This window comes from Papaver somniferum, chromosome 5 (assembly GCF_003573695.1).
Source record: "Papaver somniferum cultivar HN1 chromosome 5, ASM357369v1, whole genome shotgun sequence".
Lineage (NCBI taxonomy): Eukaryota > Viridiplantae > Streptophyta > Magnoliopsida > Ranunculales > Papaveraceae > Papaver > Papaver somniferum.
Window position 1 is genome coordinate 53,542,004 of NC_039362.1, and position 24,640 is coordinate 53,566,643.

A 24,640-nucleotide genomic window follows, 5' to 3' on the forward strand; every position below is an offset into this window, starting at 1 on the left:
AGATGGAATGCACAAGTACGACATTTTGAAATCAAGTATGAAATATTATCTTCACCAAAATCACAAGTTGTCGCAGATTTCTTAGCAAAATTTCCTTTAGAAGATGATGAAGCGGTGGAGGAGATGATGGATATAGAAGAAGAACATGGAGATCCAAAAGACTTATTAACAAAACCAAATAGATGGGAGATATTGGTAGATGGATCATCAAATGGGGAAGTCAATGGGGTTGGAATTGTTTTAATTTCGCCAGAAGGAGCGAAGATGGCTTTTTCATTCAGATTGGAATTCGCATCCACTAATAATTAAACGGAATACGAAGTTGTGGTACATGCCTTAAAGTTCGCAATAGAAATGAAAATAGAAAATGCCAGGATCACTAGTGATTCGCAGCTAGTTATTCGCCAAATAAAAGGAGAGTACACTACAAATGAACCATCCTTGAAGAAATACAAGAAGCTCGTTGAAGAATTGTCAGCGAAAATCCCAAAGATAAAATGGAGGCACATTTCAAGGAAGGATAACAGACTCACAAACGCTTTTGTTTTCATCTCAAGCATGATGACAGATCCAACTGCGAGATGCATAAAAATACAGACACTTGTGTCACTATCAATCAATAAAGAAGAAGAAAAAGTGAACGTAATGATGATGGAAGGTGGAGAAGAAGAACAAACGAACAATGTCGCAGATTGGAGAACAGAACTTCATGCATATTTAGCGAAAGGAGAAACACCAAGGAACAGATTGGAAGCACACAAGTTAAAAAGCCGCGCAACAAATTATGAATTAAGAGATGGGATGCTATTCCGAAAATCCTTTAATGGAACATCACTCAGATGTTTGACACGAGAAGAAGGAGAAAAGGTGCTAAAAATGTTACATAGTGGGGATGCTGGCAATCATAGCGGGGGAAGATCTTTGGCACATAGAGAAAAAATGCAAGGCTATTACTGGACATACATGCACAAAGATGCAAAACAAATATCAAGACGTTGCGAAGATTGTCAGCGGCAGGGAAAGAAAATACATGCACCTGGAGCACCATTGTCATCTTCAATCAGTGTATGGCCTTTTGGAAAGTGGGGCTTAGATATTGTAGGGCCATTTTTACCAGGATCTGGACAAAGAAGATACTTAATAGTCGCAACAGATTATTTCAAAAAATGGACATAAGTAAAGGCAGTACAACATATTCGCGACAAAGATATCTTTACATTCATATTCGAAAATATCATTTGCAGATTCGGAATTCCCGCGCAGTTGGTATCTGATAATGGGAATCAGTTTGAAGGACAGAACATATAAATGTTACTTAATGCATTTAAGATAAAAATGTGGAAAGTCTGCTCCTCTGTATCCACAAGCTAATGGGAAGGCAGAGGCAACAAACAAAACAATTGCAGATATATTAAAGAAGAAATTAGAAGGACATCATAGAGCATGGTGCGAACAAGTACATAATGCAGTATGGGCTTATAATATAACTAGGAGAGAAGCTACTGGAATGTCACCTTTTTGTTTAACATATGGAGTTGAAGCAGTGTTACCAACAGAAATTGTTATTCTGACGACAAAGAGAGAAGCTTGGGAGAAAAATCTTAGTGCGGGTTTGATATTAAGCAAACTTGATGAGTTAGAAGAAAAAAGAGAAAGATCTTTACAGCATATGGAGAATTATCAGCGAAAATTAGCCCGAGAATATAATAAACGTTTCAAAGTACGCGAATTTCCACCAGGAGATTTAGTTCTGCGAGAGACACCAATATATCAGCGAGAAAATGGTGGAGAGTTAGCGGAAAAATGGGATGGACCTTACATCATTAAGGAGATAGTTAGGACAGGAGCTTATAAATTAATGGATCCAGAAGGTAGAGATGTTGGTCATAGACTTAACAGACCATGGAACAGATTGTACTTAAAGAGATATTATCCATAAGAAGCTTTGAGAAGTTATGTATGACGCAACAAAACGATTGCGAATAAACATTCAATAAAAGTATAACTGCGAGATTATTCATATCAAAACAAGATCATGATATACGAGAACTTCGCAGAGATAATAAATTCTACAAAAGACAATCAGAGAACAATGACAAAAGAAAAAGGGGCGAACATTTATGGCGTACACCCTAGTTCGTGAATAAAATTTCGCAAGAGGCAAATGTAAGACCTAAAGTACGTCATATAAGGGGGTACATGTTGCATGGCTCTGGGAAAGGCTACACCGCCACCGGAACCTGAGTCATGGAGATTTGGGGTCAATAAAGCCCATCCGGGAGAGGCACCTTGGATTCTCAGCTTAAGCATATGACTTAGGTTGGGCGACTAAGGTAATACGGACTATCCCAAGGAGTGCATAATCTGACCAAGGCGCCGAGGTACACGGTTGATTCAAGAGTGCCAGGGGGGTCTGGAGCGTACCTTGCCATTCTTGACAAGTCTTGGCTTATACTGCACTCGGCCCAAAGAAAACCCAACTTAGGGTGCAGTCTCGTAACCATAAACCCTATAGGTAAAATGGATAAGAGGCTGTGAAAAAAACTGGTTGTTGTTAAGACCGGATGGGAAGAGCCAACCTTGTATGGTAGAGGTACGCCTCCTTGAAGGGGCAACCAGGGGGGAGATAAGGGAGGCACCCTCCATTAGGGAGATGATAAGTGTCTTAAGAAGCAAATGTCATGAGGATTTTTACTCGCAAGGGTATTAAGGCTTGTCATATTTGTGCGACAATCCTGAAGAGTCAATATTACTAAAGAGAAAGATAAGACGAGATCAATGGGTTTTCGCATGAAAGTGCGAAGACGTCCTGCGATTTCGTTGCACGACGACAATGTCATGGGGCTTTATTTTCGCAAGAATATTTAGGCCTGTCATATTGTCGCAACAATCCTGAAGAGGCAATAATACAAAAGAAAAAGTTAAGGCAAGATCAATGGGTTTTTGCATGAAAATGCAAGGACGTCCTGCGATTTTGTCGCAATGACAAGAGGTGGAATAATAAGACCTTTAATTAGGAAGGAAAAATATGACCACATGATAAAATAAAATATTTATAAGTATTCATAACAGATCATTTCTCTCAATAAAGATAATGAGAGGCAAGTATGGAATCAGTAAACAAGAGGCATTATCTTTCTCGCCAGCAAAATACTAAAAGAGAAAATTAATTCCAAAGTTGGTTGAAGAATATTATTCGCAATAAAAAGATGAAACAGTTCAAGAAGATAGAACTAGATAAGAAGCTCATGCTTCAGTATTAATTCCAGTAGAAGGAGACAATGGACGTTCTTCGCCAATGTTCTCATTATTGCCAGCCTTTTCTTCATTTCGATTCTGATCTTCACCAAAAATAATTTCTTTGAGAGGGACTTCTTTTTCGCCGCCATCTTGATTATTGCCAGCAATTACTTCTTTAGAAGGGATTTCTTTTTCGCTTCCATATTGATTAGCACCAGCAGTTGCTTCCTTAGAAGGGATCTCTTCTTCATCTTCCAAAAGATTATTCTCTTCACCACTTTCATAATCATAATAACTGTCAGCAGGACGAGGAATTTCATCATCATCTACTTCCAAAGGTTCGATTGATGTAGGAGGAAGATATTTGGACAATAAAATATCATTCACAAGAACTTCATCCCGAAGATGAACTTGACGAAGAAGTGCTCTCTGATGATTCCTATCTTGAATATCCTTAAAGTAAGCAAGATAATCAAGTCTTCTTTCTGCTCGGTCACGAGAACCAGTAAGGACAGAGACGAGTAGTGCATTTTCTTTGCGAATTTTGGCATATTTAGCCTCCAAAACAGAAATGGAGGAATGAAGATTTTTCTCAGACTCTGCGAAAAGTAGAATACAAAATTTCAGTAAGATGAAGAACTCAAAAAGGTATGACAAAGAAAAGATAGTTAAGGCAGTCAAACTGTTATGACTACCTTCCTTTTGCGAAATAAGGTGTTGAATCAAGGTCAGACAACTATTCTCCCAACGGTCCACCGCATCATCAAATTTATCTCCAACCAAACCTTTAAGTCGAGACTGAAGATTTTTCTCTTTAGAAATAAGAAAGGCATTTTTCTTCGCAAGTGAAGAATAAGATTCTTCTAATTTGGAATATTGTTCTTTAAGTTGGTTCGCCTTTACACTTAAAGCTATTCTACCTTGAATGAGTGTATCTCTTTCAGCAATAGATGACTCTGTTACTTCTTTAAGTTCATTTCTCAAAGAGCGAAGAGATTGTTCTTGGTCATCACATAATTTCTGAAGGATGCTAAGTTGTTGCGAAGATATCGCCATCTTGTTTAAACAAGTTCGCTTCTCTTGAGATAGAGTTTTATTCTCATCTGATAAAGTTTCCATCACTAGATTAGATTTAGTTAAAGAATAAGAGAGGCGAGATATTTCATTACTTAATAAATTTTGCCTCTGAACTAATTGGGTATTTTCATTGGTAAGATTATTTATATGATCAACAAAATATGAATAGAGGTTATCTAATTGGTTATATTGATCCGTCAAAATCTCTTTGTCAACACGGGATTATTCATCAGCAGATTCAAATTGATATCTCTCCATTATTCGTTTCTGGTTTAAGGCTTAACATGCGAAAAATGGATTTCAAGGACAATTAAATATGGAAAGGATAAAATCATTAGAAAGGCCAATTGAAGACACGGATAATGAAATCATACCTCTCAGTTCATCATTCTTCTTGCGAAGATTGTCGCGATCCAGCGAAACATTCTGGAGCTTTTGATTTTCGAGACGAATAACATTACACTCTAAAGTCATCATTTGGAGATTCTTATTCAAGGTTTCAACCTCTTTTTTCAAAGCTATTTGTGAAGCAGCTCTGTCAGAGCCAAAATACTTACTCACAATTTTGCAAACACCAGACTTGACAGGATCAATGGGATACTTCTTAACATCATCTAGAACCTCAGACAAAAATTTGGAAGCAATATCTATTCCTTCCACAGTTTCTTTCGAAAAAGGAAGAGGCTCAGGTAGAAAACTGGCAATGATAGAAGGTTGGGAAACATTATCAATAGAAGGAGAAGAGGTTTCATTCACAAAAGGATTAATAAGGGGGGTTTCAACCACTGAAAGGTCAGTTGAAGGGATGAAATCTGAGGCAACCTTTTCGCGGATTGGAGATAATGGTTTAACTTGCGAAGATGTCGCAGGAGATTTTGAAGGGATAAGTAAGTGAAATGGAACAGTGGTTTCAATGGTTTTGAGGTGACGAGATTTCTTGAGAGGTTTGTTGGCATCCTTATCACCCTGCGAATCACAATCCAGATAAGAAACAGAAGCAACGATATAGTTATTAGAAAAGAATAATATCTCTTACTACCTTATGATCCGCAGACTTTCTTTTGTTTACAACAACCTTGTGCTGCGATTTGGGAATATTAGGGTTCTGAACCCTAAATTTGGTGTTAGAGGCGTTTTTGCTGAAATAAAAACAGTATGGGAATCACATAAACAACATCAAATAAGGCAATAAGCAAGATCAATTTCAGCAAAACCCATAAGAAATAAAAAAGAAAACTAACCTCGATGAATCCATGGAAAACACCAGCAGGAAGATTAATTCGTAAAAATTAAAAAGGAAGAAAATCACAAATAGTGAAGATCTACAGAGGGAACAGTATGGAGATGAAGATGAAATTAAAAAGATTGAAAGAAGAAGAAATAAGAAATTTTTGCAATGGCGGAATTTGCAGAAGAACAATGAAGTTGCAGGGATGATGAAGAGAAAGTAAAAAGGAAAAAAAAGGGATTAGAAGAATATATATAGAAAAAGTTTCCCAAGAAGGTAACCACATTTAATGTGAAGAGAAGACGTGAACGGTTAAGAAATAACGGTTGTAAAGACGTGTCAAAAAATAAACGGAAGGAAAGATACGTGTAAAAGATTCATCATAGAAGAATGTGAGAAGATGAGTAGCTGCGGCGTTTCTCATATCATTCTCTCCTTCGCAGAGAAGACATGATAAGAGGCAAGATGTAGGATCAGAATCTCGCAACAACAGTATGAATGCGAAACTATTAGCAACATATTGCGAAAGCGTCGCAGAATGATCTCAGAAACGACATAACAGATAATGTCATCTTCAAATTAAGAAAGGTATGACGATTTTGCGAAGATTACAAGACTTGCGAAATCAACATTTGTAAGCTCGCGAAAGTGCCGCAAGACAAATCCGAAAATAAAGGATGGATTAGATGTCATCCACTATGAAAAACTCTATATAAAGAGTCGATCAGCGGTAAGGAAAGGGAGATCTTTTTTGATTGAGAAGCAAGTAAATAGGAGAGAGAAAAACTAGAGCAGTGATTATTCTTGATTCCTTTATCTTTTCTTGTAAGATTGTTCAAAGATTCATCAATAAAATTAAGATTGTTAATCCAAAAATGAGTTGAATGTTAATGAAATCTTGTGAGGGGTGTAGTGTAGGATTTCCTGCAACTACAAACTGAGTGCTTTTAAAGAAAAATAAGCTTCCATTACTGACTTCAAACCTCAAGAACTAGAAGCATGTGTAGGTAGCGTCACATTAACCCAAAACTACAGCCAATGTATGCTTGGCAGATAAAAGAGAGATGCTGCTGTATGATGGGCATAGATGGGTAACATGGTAGTGACAAGCGGTAGAAGCATGTGTGGGAAGACGGCAGGTGATCATCAGAATCACAAGTCTTGTAGATGGTCAAAGGATAAGGCAAACCAGAAAATCCATTTACAGTAAGGTATTTCACTGAGGTCCAAAAGAAAAGAAGCTCCCTCTGCTGCTCCATGGACATACCCTCTATAACCTGCAGGAATAGTTTCATAAAGTGATATCAGGTTCCACGGAAAATATATATTATCTTCTAAATCAGTTTTTCTCTTGATAATCAAGGAGATGGTACATATCCATCAAGTCTACACGATTCTAGCTTCAACAGTAAAAGCCTTTGCAGAAAGGAGAAAAATTATTTACCCCCATCCGTCCTAGTCCTAATTCTTTCACACAAGTCTATAACCAGTACCAAATTCTTCGATTATTTTGGTTCTTTCGTTTTTTTTTTCTCTATCTTTTGTAGCTCGTGCCTTAACCTTTTAAGGTTTCCAATAATCGTTTAACACCATTTAAGCTATTGCAGGAAATAAAGGTCTAAAAGGTTTACATGTTACATTCTAGGGCTCAAATAGGGCTACTGAATGAAAAAACATGCCTCTCAAACCATCCAATTTAGTATTAAGGTAAATAAAAAAAGACATAACTAAAACTGATTGTAAAAACAAGATCATAGAAATGAAAGAGAGGTCTAACCAGACGAGAGAAAATGACACCGAACAAACAATCCAACAAATAAATACATGAATAATATAAAATGAACACTGAAGCTAATCATAAGAACTTACATAAACGGATTATGGGGTCATACGTACCTTCCAAAACCAGCAGATTTGTTCATCAGTTTCTTTGAAGTCCTCGTACTTTGTGTGTGCTTTCCAATCCTTTAAAAAAATAGGTTTATCACTTCCAAGTAACACACAATTAAGACCTTTCAAATCTATGCCATGGAAAAAGTATTTAGCCAGCCTTCGCTTGCAAGGAATATCACCAAAACCGCGGGCAAAATAGGCAACCTTCGCGGAGATTGATTTGACGAACAAATGTTGTATAAGAAGATGTACATATTGTTCTCTGTTCTTGCTATTGACGACTGTGAACACATAAATCACGAAGCCATCCACGTGTTCACAAACAATATTCGCATACATCCTAATTCTAGAATTGTACGTCGTATGCGTAACGGGGATGATTATATCGATTCATCGACTCGAAGCCCTCGGGCTTGTCATTGTCTAGTCGAATATTATCATAAATAATGTTCGTATAAAGGAATAAACCAAGAATCAAGTATAAATGTAAAGCATATGAAGTTTAACGCTGAATGTAAGGTGCTGAAATGTAAATAAGACAGATTTACGTGGTTCGGCACTAAGGCCTACATCCACGGGGTTGGTCTTTCACTATGTATTGAATGTTTACAAAGATAGTCGAATGACTTTAGAGTATACATAGGTCTGCGGAAGTAGGGGGATTACTTACTCTTCCTATTTCTCTCTCTATATTCTCCTATAATTGCTCTCACTTGGTCGACCCCTTCTCTCTTAGTGGAAAAGGGTATTTATAGGGTTGGAACGTGGGTCCCATTTCTGAGGTGCCGTTGTAATCTTATATTCTTGTGCTTTGTGCCCATTACGCAGAGGTCTTCGGAATATGCCGCGGCCTGAGCTTGAATACGAAGGATTATCCTCGCCTCTTCCACGCGCTGATTGACACGTGTATATCTCTTTGGTATTTAATGCGGGTAGATGGATGTCTGCTTGTGTCAGACAAGTGTCTCTTTGTCTGGTCACATCTGTGTCAACCAAACTTCCTCTCGGCCGTTGATCTGGGATCTTCCCTGGGATTAGGTGTGATAACACCCAAGGGGTATTATCTGGTGCTCCTCTGAGCCATCATACCTCTGTGATCCTCTGTCCCTGACCGTCGGATCTGCTGACCAGTGGCATCTTTTAATGAGATGCTTGCTATCATGTTTTGATATCTTGTTTTGCATGCCTTCCACGTGTCTCTTTCTGTACACGTGGTGGATGATGAAAGGTGTACATACAATTTGCCCCTCTTCTTCTAACTTGGGCGTCTTTTGCAATTTTGAAGAAGAAAGGTAGTCCTACACGTTTCCCATTTTGCATTAACTTTCCCCGTAACTGCTCCTTGGTACGAGGAGCAGTTATTGTCTTCTTTTCTTGTCAGTGTTCATTCTCTTATTGTTTTCTATTCTTGTTCTTTAGTCATTTATTATCATCATTCTTGTGAGAAAGATAACAACATTCAATTTATTATCATCTGAAAGGGGTATTATTTCTGTTTCTCTAGCATTCGTTTTTGAAATAACAACATTCAATTATTTTGATATCTCCGATCCTCCTTTCTTCGACTGTGGTTGGTTCTTGTCGTCCTCTTCTATACATGTATGTGGTTTTTCATTAACTGTTCATCATTGATTTATCTATGTATCTACCCGTTTGTCTCCTGCTGTTGTATTCTTGGTTTTGCGATGAAGATCATACATGTCGAAGCATATATTCTTGCCCCTGTTCTTTGTTTCAACGTCTGTGAGTCTGTATCTGAGTATTTTTTAGTTCTTAGGGTTTTTAATGTTTATCCGGATGAACCATCAATTATGGTTTTTTTTTATCTTTAGTGATCTCCTCGTATTCTTCTCTAAACTGTTTTTGTGTTTCCTTGTAGATATGTCTGATCGTCCGCGGGCTCCTTACCAAACCCCGCCGTCTAGTCCGCCAAGATCCCCTCCGCGTCGAGATTCTGACAGATCTCCACTGGGGGAAGGTCCTCACAAGTCTTCGCAATCGGATCCTCGGGGTCATAGGGTTTCATCTTCCTCCGGTGCGAAGGTTGTGCCTACTAAGAAAGGGGATATGCCTAAGGGTCCTTCTGGATCTAGGTATGCTGTTAACCGCGCCCCTTCTCTTCCTCGTGATGACTCTAGGAGTACGCGGGCTCCTCCTCCTCGTACTGAAATAGTGGATGCTCCGCCCCTTCGTTCAATGGCTCCTCCTTCAGTGCCTCCGTAGAAATCTTTGCCGCCTCCTACCGCGGTTTCTTTCAAAGGGAAGTACTCCAAGGGTACTATGTTGAGAGCTGATCCGTCTAAAAATCTTCCTTCTAAAAGGAAAGCTTCGGAATTGAGTCCTACTTCTGATTCCGCAGACGAAGAAGAAACTGTCCCCGTGATACGCAGCATTTCAGTTGGTAAGAAGAAGGTCACTTTCAAGCATATTGATCTTGAGATGTTCAAGGAAAAACATGAACTTCAAGCTTTTGAGGTTCGCTTCTATGCCCCTGACGATGATATCACTTACGAGCTCCTTGCTAAGTATCAGTTTGACGAGTTTCATCTGTTGACTACGGTTGGAGCCTTCGAGGCGGGTCTCATGTTGCCCCTATATAAGTCGGGTGACTCCTTTTATTATGACGTGTTGGCTAGTCGCGAAGGCTCTTCCACGAACACTCATAATCGTTCCGTGTCACAACTATCTGGGAATTATCTTCGTTCACTGAAGGAATGTTACCTGCGAAGCAAGGGAGAGACTATGATGACCTGCTATGTTCCAAATCCTGCTGAGAGAGAGTGGTACACTCCTCAGAATTTTAACAGTTCTTTGGGGATTATGTCAACACAGAAACCGTAAGCCGTGGAGTGTTAGTCTTCGTAATATTGCTGCTCCCCGTGGTGAAATTCGTCTTTTGAGTGAGGTGAGTGATGCCAAGCTGAAGTATGTTCCTGGTACTGAGGGATCTGCTAAACGGAAACTCTTTCCTGCTCGTGAAAGGATTAAGCGTGACCATGATTATGAATGGCATGCTACTGTTATTGAGGTAGTTGGTCCTTGGGCTTATGGATGGATTCCGGGTCCACGCGGTTGGCGTCCTTCTGAAAATAGCAAGCCTCGTGAAACTCCTCCTGCTCGTTATGGAGATTTCTGTCCTTGGCGTCCGAATTTCGCGGGCATGAATTTTCCTTATGCTCTTGATGTCGTTGATGGAGATGAGGAGGGTTCTGGTGCTACCCATCCACGAAGAGTGTGCTGCTGCTGCCAAGGTATAGTTTCTTCTTATATTCTCTATTCTATTTGCCCCTTTTTCCTTGCTTGAAATAATTTTCATTTTTGAAGTGAGGGAAAAAATGAGCCTTTGTGGGATGTATACTGGTTTGTAGGTGTCGAAGAAGAAGAAACTTGGACCCAAACAATCTTCTACTGCGGTTACCGGTGAGGCTGGGTTATGAGGAGGTTACGAGTCCGTAAACGAAGGGTATGGTGAGGATGAAGAAATGTCCGATGGAGAAGAGCGTACCGACACTTCTCACCCTGATGATGAAGGTGGTAATGGTGAAGAAGAAGTTTCGCGGGTGGTGATGGTGAAGAAGAATTGCCGCGGGTGGTGATGGTGAGTCTGAGGGTAATATTACCGTTGGTGGTACTGGCGGGGGTGGATCTGCCCCTGTTGGCGATGATATTGTTGGTGTGGGTACTCTGCCCGTTATTTCCCCTGAATTTTCTTTCGGTAGGATATATTCCGCGGGGGAATCCTTTGATGTGAATGCTATGGGTCTTGCCGAAGACTTCTCATTGCTTTCCCCAAATGATGATTGGGATGTGCTTGGGATCTTGGCAAAGAAGGTACCACTGATCAGCAGCTGAGAACGCAGGTGGTCATGCTGAGGGTGGTAATGTCGAGACTTGCGGGTGAGGAGATAACGCCAAGGGAAGTCTGCGGTTGAGTCTCCTTCAGAGGATTTCCCTTACTCGCTAATGCCTGAAGGTGAAGATGCCATTTTGGCTTGGCTTAAGAAGAAGAAACCTGATGTTCGTCCCTAACCCTGCCCCAGTGGTCACTGGTGAGAAGAATTCTGACGCTTATACTCGTCGATGATGCAATTGTCTTCTGAACCGCGTTGCTGAGATGTGGGAGAAGAATCTGAGAGCTTCGGAAGCTAACCTAGTGGTTGACCCTCCCCCTCTGTTGCTGATATGATGGCCATAGCTGATGGGTACCAATACGGTTTTCCCCAGCAGCGTGTCTTAGAGGTAAATCCTTGTACTCATGATATCCGAACATTGTGTTCTTCGTGATATCTGATCCCTTGGTATAATAATGTTTGTTGTTTGTGACATAGATGATGAGGAGCGAACATTGTAACCATGTTCTATACCAATTCTTCAAAGCAAAGTCTTTAAAGTTGGAGGCCAAGCTTCGTCATAGAGAAGAGGAACTGTCTGCGGCTGAAGTGGAAATAATGAACTGGGGTCGTCTGAAGGAAAAGAACAGCTGGGTAACGCTGAGGAGAGTCTTCGTTCAGAACTTGCTATAGTCCGCAACGAATTGGAGCAGACTCGTAGAAATGTCTCGTCCTTCACAGGTTCGTATTTTACGGATCTTTCACTCCTCGTGATTCCCTATTGTTTTTGGTGTTCTGTCTGAGTCTCCCCACCCTATCTTCAGTGGGTGGAGTCCCCGAGCTGATATGGCTTCGGAAAGAAAGGGAACGACAGAAATCCCGTATTGCAGAGTTGGTGGGTAAGTTGAAAAGCGAAGCCGTAAAGTGGAATGCTCGTGCTGATGAGCACAACGCCTTAACAGCTGAGTGGCGTGAAAAGCGAACACTGATGGTTGATATGCAAAATAAGTACAATCATGACCGTTGTTGTTTAATGGTACGCTGCTATGGACGCGTGACAACCTGCGTGATGCTCGAGACATGCTTCGGACTTAGAGGCTAGAGTGCGCTTTTTGGAAGGAGAGTTACAACAGGCTCGTTCTTTCTTAGGCCCCGGGGTTAGGGATAGTATGCTGCGTCTTTCCGAGGAAAGAGATAATGCTAGGGCCGAGGTTGGTGCTCTTAGTAAAGCCCTAGCAGCGTCTCGAGCTGATGTTGCTCGCCAAGTGGAGTCTGAAAGAGATCTTGAAGTGAATGTGTATCGACTCCATAAAAGGATGGGGGAGATGAATGACGAAGTCAACCATCTTCGTCACTTGGATTCAATGAAGTAGACTTAGACGCGAGTCAATTTGCTCTTACGAACCTTCAAACGGATTATAAGAAACTATCCACGAATATGACTTTCTTGATGAGGCTCGGGACGCAGTTGTAATGAGTATGAAGAGGCTTCGGCTAATGTCGAAGGTATAACCTCGTTTTATCGAGTGTGATTCTGTTATTTCTTCGTTTTAACCCCTTGGTATTTCTTGTTTTCAGCACTCGAGGGACAGCTTCACGCAGCAAATGATGAGCTTAAAAAACTCAATCTGCCTTAGTGCAGCAGGAAGGACAAGCCAACTATTTCAAAGGGTTGGCCGCGTCTCGTGAGGAAGCAGCGGAGATTGCCTCCAAAGAGGCGGAACGCCTATCTGCATTGTTGTCTCAGGCCAACCAGCGGACCGCTGTTATCACTTATAAAGCTCGATGTCAGTTGGCTGAAGAGACCAACAAAGTCCTAGATAAGATTGAACTTGATCTTAAAGTCGAACATGGTCTTGTCAAGAATTATCCGCGTCGTCCCCTTCCCGCCCTTGCCTGGTTCTTCTGGGCCTCTTCAGGTGGTAGCGTACCTTCATCTCGCAGAGACAACCCTGTTGATGGAGCTGTATCGTCCAAGTAGATTTCTTTTATTAGTCATAGAAAGTTGATCCTTGTTGATTATATAATTTCGGATCATTTTTTGATGTGTTTCCTGCTTTATCTTATTTGCTGAACTTGTAATCAACTCTTTATGAAATGGATCATCCTTTTGGCATACCTGCGTTATCAATTCATCTTTTTATTTTAAGTATTGTGAAGTGTTAAACTAGAAATAACTTGCTTTGTAAAAAGTTGAGAGTGTTTGGGTGCGACACCGAAGGTAAATACCTTCGTGATCGTCTTGAGACCTGTCACCCCGCTGGCGAATCCTGGGCCAGAGGATTCCCAAACGGTGGGGGCCGAGGCAGCGTTCTAGGATATGGAATGCTTATTTGAAAATATTTACATGCACCCATTCCGTCGACCCGCTGCCTTAAAATTGGTTGGGTATCTCTTTCTGCTGGGTGCCTTCCCCCTGGTCTTACACTCATAGACACTGATAGGGGAGCCCTGAGAGATTGTAGATTAACTACTTTCCCCAATATTGTTAATTTATTATGTAATGTACATGCGTTCATCCAGCGGGCCTTTTGACCATTTCGTTTGCTTGAAGATTTCCCAAAAAGTTTGTTTGATTGATAGGTTGAGGCCTGCTACTCCTCGTCCAGAGATAGAAACATGTAAAGCGGTTACGCTGCCTTCTTCTTCTGGTATTCTTCACGCAGATGCAAAGCTGCGCTGCTCCTATGGGTAGTACGGTTTGAGCCATTTAGCATTCCAAGGGTGCCGGAGGACCTCGCCTTTCAGATTGCGAAGATAGTAGGAACCGTTTCCCGCAATGTCGTGTATTATAAAAGGTCCTCCCCATGTAGGTGCTAACTTTCCCCATTTCTTCTCTCGTTGATACTGCGGGATTGTTCTTAGCACATACTGCCCTTCTACAAAATTTCGAAGCTTAACCTTTTTGTTGTACTCTCTCGCTAGTCTCCGTTGATAATTTTCCATCTTTTGCAATTGCTTCCCTTTCTTCCAGGTCGTCCAGTCTCTCTAACATCATGTCTGTTGTGAGATTTTTCTCCCATGCTTCGGTCTTTGTGGTTGGCATGAGGATCTCTGTTGGGATGACTGCTTCAGCTCCATAAGTGAGGAGAAATGGGGACTCCCCAGTGGCAGATCTTCGTGTTGTCCTGTATGCCCATAATACATTGTGTAGCTGTTCACACCATCGCCCCTTGTGTTCGTCTAATTGCTTTTTGAGGATAAGGGCGAGGGTCTTGTTAGTAGCTTCCGCTTGTCCGTTGCTTTGAGGGTATATGGGGGTGGACTTTTTTTCCTTATTTTGAAAGTGTCGAAGAGCATGTCTATGTTTTTCCCCTGTAATTGTTTACCATTATCGGACACGATTTCCGCTGGTATGCCGAACCTGCAAATAATGTTTTGGAATATGAAAGTAAACACGTCCACGTCTCTGATCCTGGCTAAGGCTTTGGCTTCCACCCATTTACTGAAGTAGTCCGTGGCTACTATCAAAAATCGTCTTTTCCCTGATCCTTCGATGAAAGGCCCAACGATATCTATGCCCCATTTTGCAAATGGCCACGGACTATCCACAGAATTCAACGTTGTTGCTGGTGCGTGTATCTTTTTGGCGAAACGCTGACATTCTTCACATCGTCGGGACATTCTTGCAGCATCTTGTATCATTGTGGGCCAGTAATATCCTTGCATTTTTGCTTTGTCGGCTAGTGATCTCATGCCGCTATGATTCCCTGCGTCACCATAATGGATGTCGTTTAGAATTCGATGCCCCTCTTTCCTGGATAAGCAACGTAGTAACGGTCCGAGGAAAGATTTCTTGTACAGGATCCCATCCCGAAGATCATATCTTCCTACTTTGGAGAGTATTTTCCTGGTTTGTTTGTGATCCGCGGGTAAGGTTCCATCCTTGAGAAACGCATGGATCATCATTCTCCAATCATCTTCGTTGTTGAAATCTTCGTCTTGATTTGCTCTTGACAGGATATCTTCTTCGTCAAAATCGTCACGGATGTCTTCTCCCACCTGATCTTCGATATTTTCTTCCACTGTATCTTGATTTGTAGCAAAGGAAAATTGTGATGCAATCGAAGGCTCGTATACCCTTGTTATTTTGATAGCTTCGATACTTGTCCTTCAGCATGGATGATATATGCTAGGGCATCCGCGTGCCTGAGATCCCTTCTGCATAAGTGCCGGAACTTGATGTTCGGAATTTGTGATGCCAATGTTTGGACCAAGGCCATGTAAGCTGAGAGGGTGTCGTCGTACACATTGTATTCGAGCCCTATTTGCCGTATGACAAGCTGCGAATCACTTGTCAGTCTTACATCAGTTACCCCCATCTCTATTATTAAGCGGAGGGCATGTACGACTGCCTCGTATTCGACGATGTTTAGTATGCTCTTTGAATTCTAACCTGAGTGCCTGTACGATCCTTTCTCCAGTTGGGTGGTGATGACAATGCCTATTCCTGCCCCTTCCTTATTTTTGGAACCATCAACGAAGACTTCCCATTGTCTTTGACTCGCGGTTCGAGGACATCAACTGGATCCTTGCTTTCCTCGTCGGCTTCTGGTATTCCCCTAATCTCTTCATCGTTGTCCAGGGGGAGGTCTGCTAAGAAATCCGCCAAAACTTGGGATTTTTGGGAATGTTGAATTTCATGAATGATGTTGAATTGGTCCAGGTGGGTGTTCCACTTGGCTATTCTACCTACTTTTCCCGCGCTTTTGAGGACTGCTTCCAGTGGTGCTTTGCATGGGACGCGGATGAAGTGAGTTAGGAAATAGGTTCTCAGCTTTTGAGTAGCCCATACCAATGCCAGGATGAGTTGTTCGATCTTCGTGTAATTCCTTTCCGCAGAATTGAGGGTCTTACTGACATAATAGATAGGTTGTTCTATCTTCGTATTGGTTTTGACCAACACTGCGCTAACTGCGTCTTCTGTCGCTGCTATGTACAATGCCAAAACCTCATCAGGATCAGGCTTCTGCAGGATTGGAATTGAAGCCAGGTGTTCCTTGATTCTTTGGAAGGCTTCTTCGCATTCTGCGGTCCATTCAAACTTACTCCCTTTTTTGAGAATATTGAAAAAATGTTTGCATTTGTCCGAGGATCGGGCAATAAATCTGCCCAAGGGCTAAGGACCCATTGAGCTTTTGCACTTCTTTTAAATTCTTCGGAGATGGCATTTCCACTATGGCCTGAATCTTCGCGGGGTCTACCTCAATACCCCTTTTTGTTACCAGATATCCGAGGAATTTCCCTGAGGTGACACCGAAAGTGCATTTTTCTGGATTTACTTTCATGTGATGTTTCCTCATTGCTTCGAAAATATCTCTCAGGTCCTGGTGGTGATCTTTGCGCAGCCTACTTTTGACGAGCATGTCATCAACGTAGACTTCTAGGGTACTACCAATCCATGGCCTGAAGATAGCATCGACCATTCTTTGGTACGTTGCCCCTGCGTTTCGAAGTCCAAAGGGCATTCTAGTGTAGCAATAAAGGCCATGCGGGGTGTAGAATGTGTGTGTAGTTGATCTTCTTCTGCCAGGGCTACTTGGTTGTAACCAGAATATCCGTCCATGAATGACAGCTCTTCGTATCCTTCCACTGCTTCAACCAGTTGATCTATGCTCGGCAGGGGATAGCTGTCCTTTGGACATGCCTTGTTGAGGTTAGTAAAGTCGATGCATATCCTAACCCCTCCATTTTTCTTAGGAACGACGACCATGTTGGAGATCCATGTAGGGTATTTGACTTCCTTGATGAAGCCTGCTTCTAGTAGTTTCCGAAGTTCTTTTTCTACTACCCTTATGATACTCTGGTGCAACTTTTCTTATTTTCTGCCTGAAAGGTGGCGTGCCTGGTTTGATGCGCAGCTCGTGTTGGATTATTTTCGGATCAATCCCCGGCATGTCTCCTAACTTCCAGGAATACATCCGCGTATTCTTTAAGTAATTTGGTTAAGGAATCTTCTCTTTTTTCGTCCATTATGGTCCCTACTTTGATCATCTTCGGGTTTTCTTCCTTCCTATGTTGATTTCTTTTACGGGCTCCACTGGTGTGAACACCGGCTTCGGGTCCCCAAGGACTGGGACGTTCTTTAATTGCTATTTGGTATGTTTGTCCTTCGTTGGCTGCTGAAGTACTTGCCTCTGTGTTAAGGACATTATCATCCTTTGTCAAGCCCTTCCTTGTGGTTTCCTTGAGGAACAGGTCTATGGCCTTTTCTTTCGCAGCTTCTTTATTTTTGATCCTTTGGGTTTTTCGCTTCTTCCTGTTCGTTGTTGATACGATCCTGAGTGGTCTGGCACTCTTTTGCAGAGACCCGATCTCCCTTGATTTCCATCACTCCCTCGGGTGTAGGGAACCTGAGATATTGGTAGTAAGTTGCTGCCACTCCCTTGAGTTTATGTACCCACTTTCGTCCAATAATGGCGTTATAGGGGGATGGGGCGTCAACCACGCTGAATCGTGTTTCTACTTTCATGGGCCCGCGTTCACCTGCAACACGATGTCTCCCAATGGCTTTGTGGGCGCTCCGTTGAACCCGTAGATGGTGTAATAAGAGGTCATTTGTTCATCATGGAGCTTCATCCGTTTGAAGGCGTCGTAGAATAGAACGTTCACTGAGCTTCCCCCGTCGATGAGGATCTTTTTGAGGTTACATCCGGCCACTGGTAGTGTGAGGACCAAGGGATCGTTATGGTCTTCCATATCTTCTTCGATATCTTCAGTATCGAAGATGATAGGTGCGTCCATCCACTCTTCGTGCTCGTCCACCTCTACGCCATCAATCTTATATAATTCGCAGTGGTCTTCGAATTGCTTACGTAGCCTCTTTCCTATCTGCGCTGTAAGTGAGGGCCCTGCGGCTTCGGAACACGAGATGGTGTTGATTGTGCGGTTTCCCTCTGGAAGTTGGACTTGCTTGGTTCGTTTGGATCTGTCCTCGGTGACCTCCTTTCGTATGTATTGCTTGAGTTCGCCAGCATCAATCAATTTTTGGATCATTATTTTGAGGTTTTTGCATTTCTCGGTCTGGTGTCCATTGAAGCAATGATACTCACAGTAATCTTTAGACTTCTCGGTTCTTGGGGGATGTTTTCCCTTAGACCACGGCCACTCCAAATTTTCCCTTCCTTTGATCTCTCGCAAGATCCGAGCGTAGCTAGCATTGAGCTTCGTGTAAACCTGATCTTCGAATTTTCGATCGTCTTTTCGTCGTTCATCTCTTCGTTCCTTCCTATCTTCGTGAGGCCGTTCCACTGAGCTATTTCTTTTGGCCCCGCTGGTTTGTTCTGCGGAATTGGTACGGTGAGACCTCTGCGTTTGTGCCCTCGGGTTCTCACGCTGGATTTCTTCAAGACGAGCGTACTTCTCAATAATTATTCGAAGATCTCCTTTGTCTGTTTAGGTACGCTTCCGTGGATCTTAACAAATAGTGGACTCATTCGGTCTAATCCCCATTTGTAGAAGTTGATACTTACTACGGGATCCACATTCCCTATGCCTTGGCAGATCTTGTGCCATCTGTTGGTGTATTCCCTCGTGTTCTCCTTGTAACCAATTGCCATAGAAAAAAGTTTATCCATTCCGGTATTGACAGCTTTGTTGTACTTGTAGGTCCTCAAGAATTTCTCTGCGAGTTGATCGTAGGAGTTGATGGAATCAGGTGGCAGGTTGTCAAACCAAGACAAAGCCGATCCCTTCAGACTTGATGGGAAATATCTACAGAGGACGGCGTCGTTTTGACTCCATTGGGCTAATATACGATTATAATACCGGATATGTGCCGCGGGATCACTGGATCCTTCATAGCATTCAAAAGTCGGGACAGGGAACTTTAACGGAATGGGGGTATTTTCCAGGCGATGAGTTAGGGGCGTGGAGTTAGCTTCTTTCATCACTTTTTCAAGCCTTCCTCCGCCTTGTTTGGCTTTTAACTGCCTGATCTCAGCCATCATCTCATCACGCAGCTCCTCCATTGCGCGGTAATATCCCACGTTCTCATGCTCAGTTGAGCGTTTCTTTCTTCGAACTTCACTGTCATAATAGTCTAAGTCTTCGGCGGCATATTCCGGATCAGATGCACTGATTCCCCTGGCGGCGTTTGCTAGGATGATTCTTCGGTCTCGATTAGGCTCTGGTGCTTTAGAATTTGCTTCGCCCAGTTGTTGTCTAGTCTTCGTGCTTTAGGAAATCCTATCTTTCAAGTCTTGGTTCTCCCTGGCCAGAAGAGCTACGACATCTGCGTAGACCTGCTGGCTCTTTTTCAATTCTTCGAGCTCTACCATCAGTCGGTGGGACTGGTTTGATCCCTGATTGGGAGTTTCGGCTTGTACCCCTACGGCCATAGTTCCCCCTTAGTCTACTGTGTGTATTAAGGGTGGCCGAGGATCAGCTTCAATTGTTGGTATCTCCAAGTTTGGTCCCCTCGGTTGAACTTCCACCCGCGGTACTAAAACCACTGGTATGGTTTGATTCTGTCTGTTGGTTGACGGCATTCCGAAGACTGGTGGATGTGCGGGATGATGTGTCATATATTCTGCCACCCCTTCTTTTTGTTGATGGATTTGGTTTGAAACCAAAGTCTTGTTAGCTTCTGAAGCCTGGAGGGACGCAACAGTCTTCGTGGCTGCTGCTTTGAGAGCCGCGGCTGCAATGGAGTTAGTGTTCATAGGTGAGGTTATTTCCGCAATATCCTGCCTCTGAGTAGCTGTTTTAGCTTTGTCTCCTTTCTGCTTGCTTCGGGTCATGACCGGGGTAATCCTCGGTGTCTCCTTTGATGAGGCTTTGGTTTTTCCTGCCTCTAGTATCTTTTCCATTTTTAATCTTTTTCTGCATAGGGGAATAAATTAAGAGAACCAAAGATATCCACGAGGATCGGGTTAGTGCCATTCATATCCGCAAGATTATTGGAATAGAAGGAAATGAGCTGCCCAAGGGCCTTAATAAAAGAGAAATGTAAATACTTGATCGGTCTAGTTTTTGCAATACTAATCCTCTAATAAACAATCATGGACCTTGTTTTCAGACTACTTTTGAAAAGGAAAACTCTTGAAAAGGTCGATCCGTCGCGAGAACTCATGAATCTGGATTATTAAGTCTTAGTTTTAAAAGGAAAACGCCTCATGTGAAAATCTGCGATAGATAGTCGTGGGTTTGTCTGCTTTGAAATGGTTTTTGTGAAAATGAAGACCATGAACCCAGAATAAAAAGGGTTTTGAAAGCACGCTGAACCCAGAATAAAAAAGGTTTTGAAAGCACGCTGAACCCAGAATAGGGCACAACCATAATGCGCGTTTAAGGTGAAATCACAGGATAAGATAAATCTTTTACCGGGACAAAGTCCCTGTTTCTAGCGCCAGATTGTGAACACATAAATCACGAAGCCATCCACGTGTTCACAAACAATATTCACATACATCCTAATTCTAGAATTGTACGTCGTATGCGTAACGGGGATGATTATATCGATTCATCGACTCGAAGCCCTCGGGCTTGTCATTGTCTAGTCGAATATTATCATAAATAATGTTCGTATAAAGGAATAAACCAAGAATCAAGTATAAATGTAAAGCATATGAAGTTTAACGCTGAATGTAAGGTGCTGAAATGTAAATAAGACAGATTTACGTGGTTCGGCACTAAGTCCTACATCCACAGGGTTGGTGTTTCACTATGTATTGAATGGTTACAAAGATAGTCGAATGACTTTAGAGTATACATAGGTCTGCGGAAGTAGGGGGATTACTTACTCTTCCTATTTCTCTCTCTATGTTCTCCTATAATTGCTCTCACTTGGTCGACCCCTTGTCTCTTAGTGGAGAGGGGTATTTATAGGGTTGGAACGTGGGTCCTATTTCTGAGGTGCCGTTGTAATCTTATCTTCTTGTGCTTTGTGCCCATTACGCAGAGGTCTTCGGCATATGCCGCGGCCTGAGCTTGAATACGAAGGATTATCCTCGCCTCTTCCACGCGCTGATTGACACGTGTATATCTCTTTGGTATTTAATGCGGGTAGATGGATGTCTGCTCGTGTCAGACAAGTGTCTCTTTGTCTGGTCACATCTGTGTCAGCCAAACTTCCTCTCGACCGTTGATCTGGAATCTTCCTCGGGATTGGGTGTGATAACACCCAAGGGGTATTATCTGGTGCTCCTCTGAGCCATCATACCTCTGTGATCCTCTGTCCCTGACCGTCGGATCTGCTGACCAGTGGCATCTTTTGATGAGATGCTTGTTATCATGTTTTGATATCTTTTTTTGCATGCCTTCCACGTGTCTCTTTCTGTACACGTGGTGGATGATGAAAGGTGTACATACAATGACAATGTTGTTCCCTCCCGGACACAGCTCCACAGTTTTCCTGGATCCAAACTCTTTGATTTCCCTGACAAATGTCAACCCCATAGCATCTGAATCAACAAAGTTAGCATCCATCTCCAAAATATTTTTGCAACTCCCGTACATGACTGGATCTGCGCAGCGTATGTCCTCCAAAAATATTTTCTCATTGGCTAATTGCAAGAAAAATACGCTATCAAATGCAATGCCTACTTGCACTCTGTGCATCAAGGATAAAGCAACAACCCGACCACAGAAGCCATAATATTTCAGTTGTTGGGGTTTCCCTTCTACTGGGTTGGGAAAGAACCTGCGATGGTCCTCCAGGCATTCTACAAAAAGGTATTTTTGTGGACTAAAGAGTGCTTGGCATACCAAAGAAAGCCACTCCCGCAGGACACCATGACCTGTAGCTACCACATCTTTGAACTCCACGAAAAGGCCATTGTGCAAGGACTGGGCTTTTACAAGAGCAATGTGTTCAAATGATTATGCCAATAACAGAGACCTGTCAATGAGGATTTTGTGCAGCTTCTCCTTGTCATCCTTCACCTCAGGGAACATCATCACCATCAAATGTATTCTTGATTCAGAATCTATTGCATTGCCATACTTGAGAAGCCATAGATGATCATCACCCCTCTTGAAGTGCCTAATAAGATAATTCATTGCAAAGGGAAAGTATCGAAATGCAGCAGAAAGAAGTTCTTCTCCATCCTCGTAAAGTTCAGATATGTTGTTCAACTCCTTCAGAATAGAAAGAAAGTAAGACCACCCAAAATTGAATTTCAAACTGCCTCCAGCATCCCTAATAGATGTGCACAACCAGTCCAGGCATTGCTTGAGGATCCTCACCAAAGTTAATAGAACACGATGAAACCTACCAATTTCAGCCAAATAAATTGGTCTCTCCTTCTCAAAGTCATCCGGACTCAATGGAAGTGATCGACCATTTACTCTCACATGATCCTGAATTGCACTACGGACATGGAGTGAAAACAATGCGAATTCGTCGAAATAGCTCTTAAGACACCTTAAATCAGAAGTTACTAGGGGTGGTTGTGACTGATAAGTTGATTTCAAACATCCGTACAACTTCCTCTCTGCCTCGCTTAGAAACCTGTGGAGGCCATAAATTAACTGAGACATCCCTGCGATACCAAAATATCTTGGTCTATTTGAGAAAACAATTTATTTCAGTATGTATACAAGAGTTTCACGACAGGAGTAGTATAACTGGCACCCATCATCATCACTGGCTCCACGAAAGAATTCGCAAAAGCTCAAAACTATAGTAACACACTGATTTTGTATGGACCTAGGTAAGAAGAAACCAGAATTGGTTTTAGGGTCGATTAGAAAGAGCCTAATACATTCCTTGGCTATCTCTTTATTTTCTTTAACTGGGGAACGGAACAATGACACAAGAATCCAGCTAATATAACAGCTGTCGAGGATTTGAAGATGCTCCATAGATTTCTTCATATTGTCTCTAGGAATGGTCCTCAGTATATCCTTAAGCCCCAGTAATATATCGTCTCTTGATGAGTATTGAAAGACATGACCAGCCTCCTCTTCTGCACTATTACTGGGGATTTTACTGTATCTTGTGCAGTGGAGTGTATCAGAACAAAGTACCCTAAAGTGAACTGGGCATCTCAGGTATGGAATTATTCAGTACACCCTAGTATTTCAAGCAATATTTGGAAAATCATTAGAAACATTTGCCCTACAGACGAAAAAATGAAAAACAGAAAATTCCAACTAGCTTCTAGATGTCGTTTTTGTAAAAAAGATGAGGAATCTCTAGAGCATATATACTGTGGAAATGCAACTATAGTGAGCTAATATGGAAATGGTTAGGAGGGACGTTCAATTTCAAGAATCCAAAATCTTTTGATGAAGTCTTTAGTTCTGCCAAACACAAAAGCCCAGCAGTTGGTTAAATTTGGAGAAATGCTGCTTTTATAACTCTCAAAAAATTGTGGTTTTAAATAAATAGAAGCGTATATGAGGATGAAGTCTTCAATGAACATCACCTTATAACAAGAATCTTGAAGCTTACTGCAGAAGGTGAAGTTAGAATGAAGAAGCCCATGTGGAATACAGTTTATGATCTGCAAATTTTAAAATATTTTGGTATGAAATGCAGAAAGGTCAAAACTTATACTGTTAAAGAAATTTTTTTCAAGCTGCCTCAGAAGAACCAACTTCTCTTGTGCTGTGATGGAGCTTCAAAGGGGAATCCAGGTAGCTTAGGTTATGGAATTATAGCTAGAAATGATATTGGAGAAGTATTGGTAGCCATTGAAGGAGGTCTGGGGATTGCAACTAATTTTTTTGCAGAAATTATGGAAATATTATGTGCAAGTGAATGGGCTCTTCACAATGGATTCATAATTCTTCTTTTCAGCTCAGACTCAAAAGCAGCAATAACAGCATTTGAAAATGATAGAGTTCCTTGGTTTGCAATTTCTAGATGGGAACAAATTTGCAACTCAGCTACCAAATGTGAATTTCTTCATAATTACAGAGAAGTGAACTTCTCTGCCAATGACTTGGCAAAAAGAGGAGCAAATCTGCAGAGAGGGGATCAGCGTATTTACACTAGCAAACCTCCTTTCCTTGTAAACCTTGAAAATGAAAAGCAAAAATACCATAGGACTGTTTAGGTTGTAATACTTTTGCTTTATTTATTGCTTTTTCTGTTTGATCTTCTGTAATCTTTTGTAACCTTTGTGATCTTTGGTTATTAATAAAATTATTACTTAGCAAAAAAGACCAGCCTCCTCTTCCTCCTCATCATCATTAGTACTTACATGACAGAAGTTATACACGAAGTTGATATAATCTTCAAACTGTTGTAATCTTTGTTTATATTCATCACTGTTCATCAGTTGATCAATTAGAGTATTTGCTTCCTCGTCATCCCCCATGTTTTCACTACTATACTTATATTCCTTACCAAAAAATAAAGGCCTAAGATGGAGAAGTATAAATAAATTTTGCAAATGCACAATTTTTTCCTTACCAAATCACA

General features: G+C 41.7%; 1 pseudogene; it reads right to left on the bottom strand.

Annotated features, from left to right (window-relative positions):
• Positions 1-6,558: 6,558 nt before the first annotated feature.
• LOC113279051 lies at positions 6,559-22,749 on the bottom strand (annotated as a pseudogene).
• Positions 22,750-24,640: the final 1,891 nt, after the last annotated feature.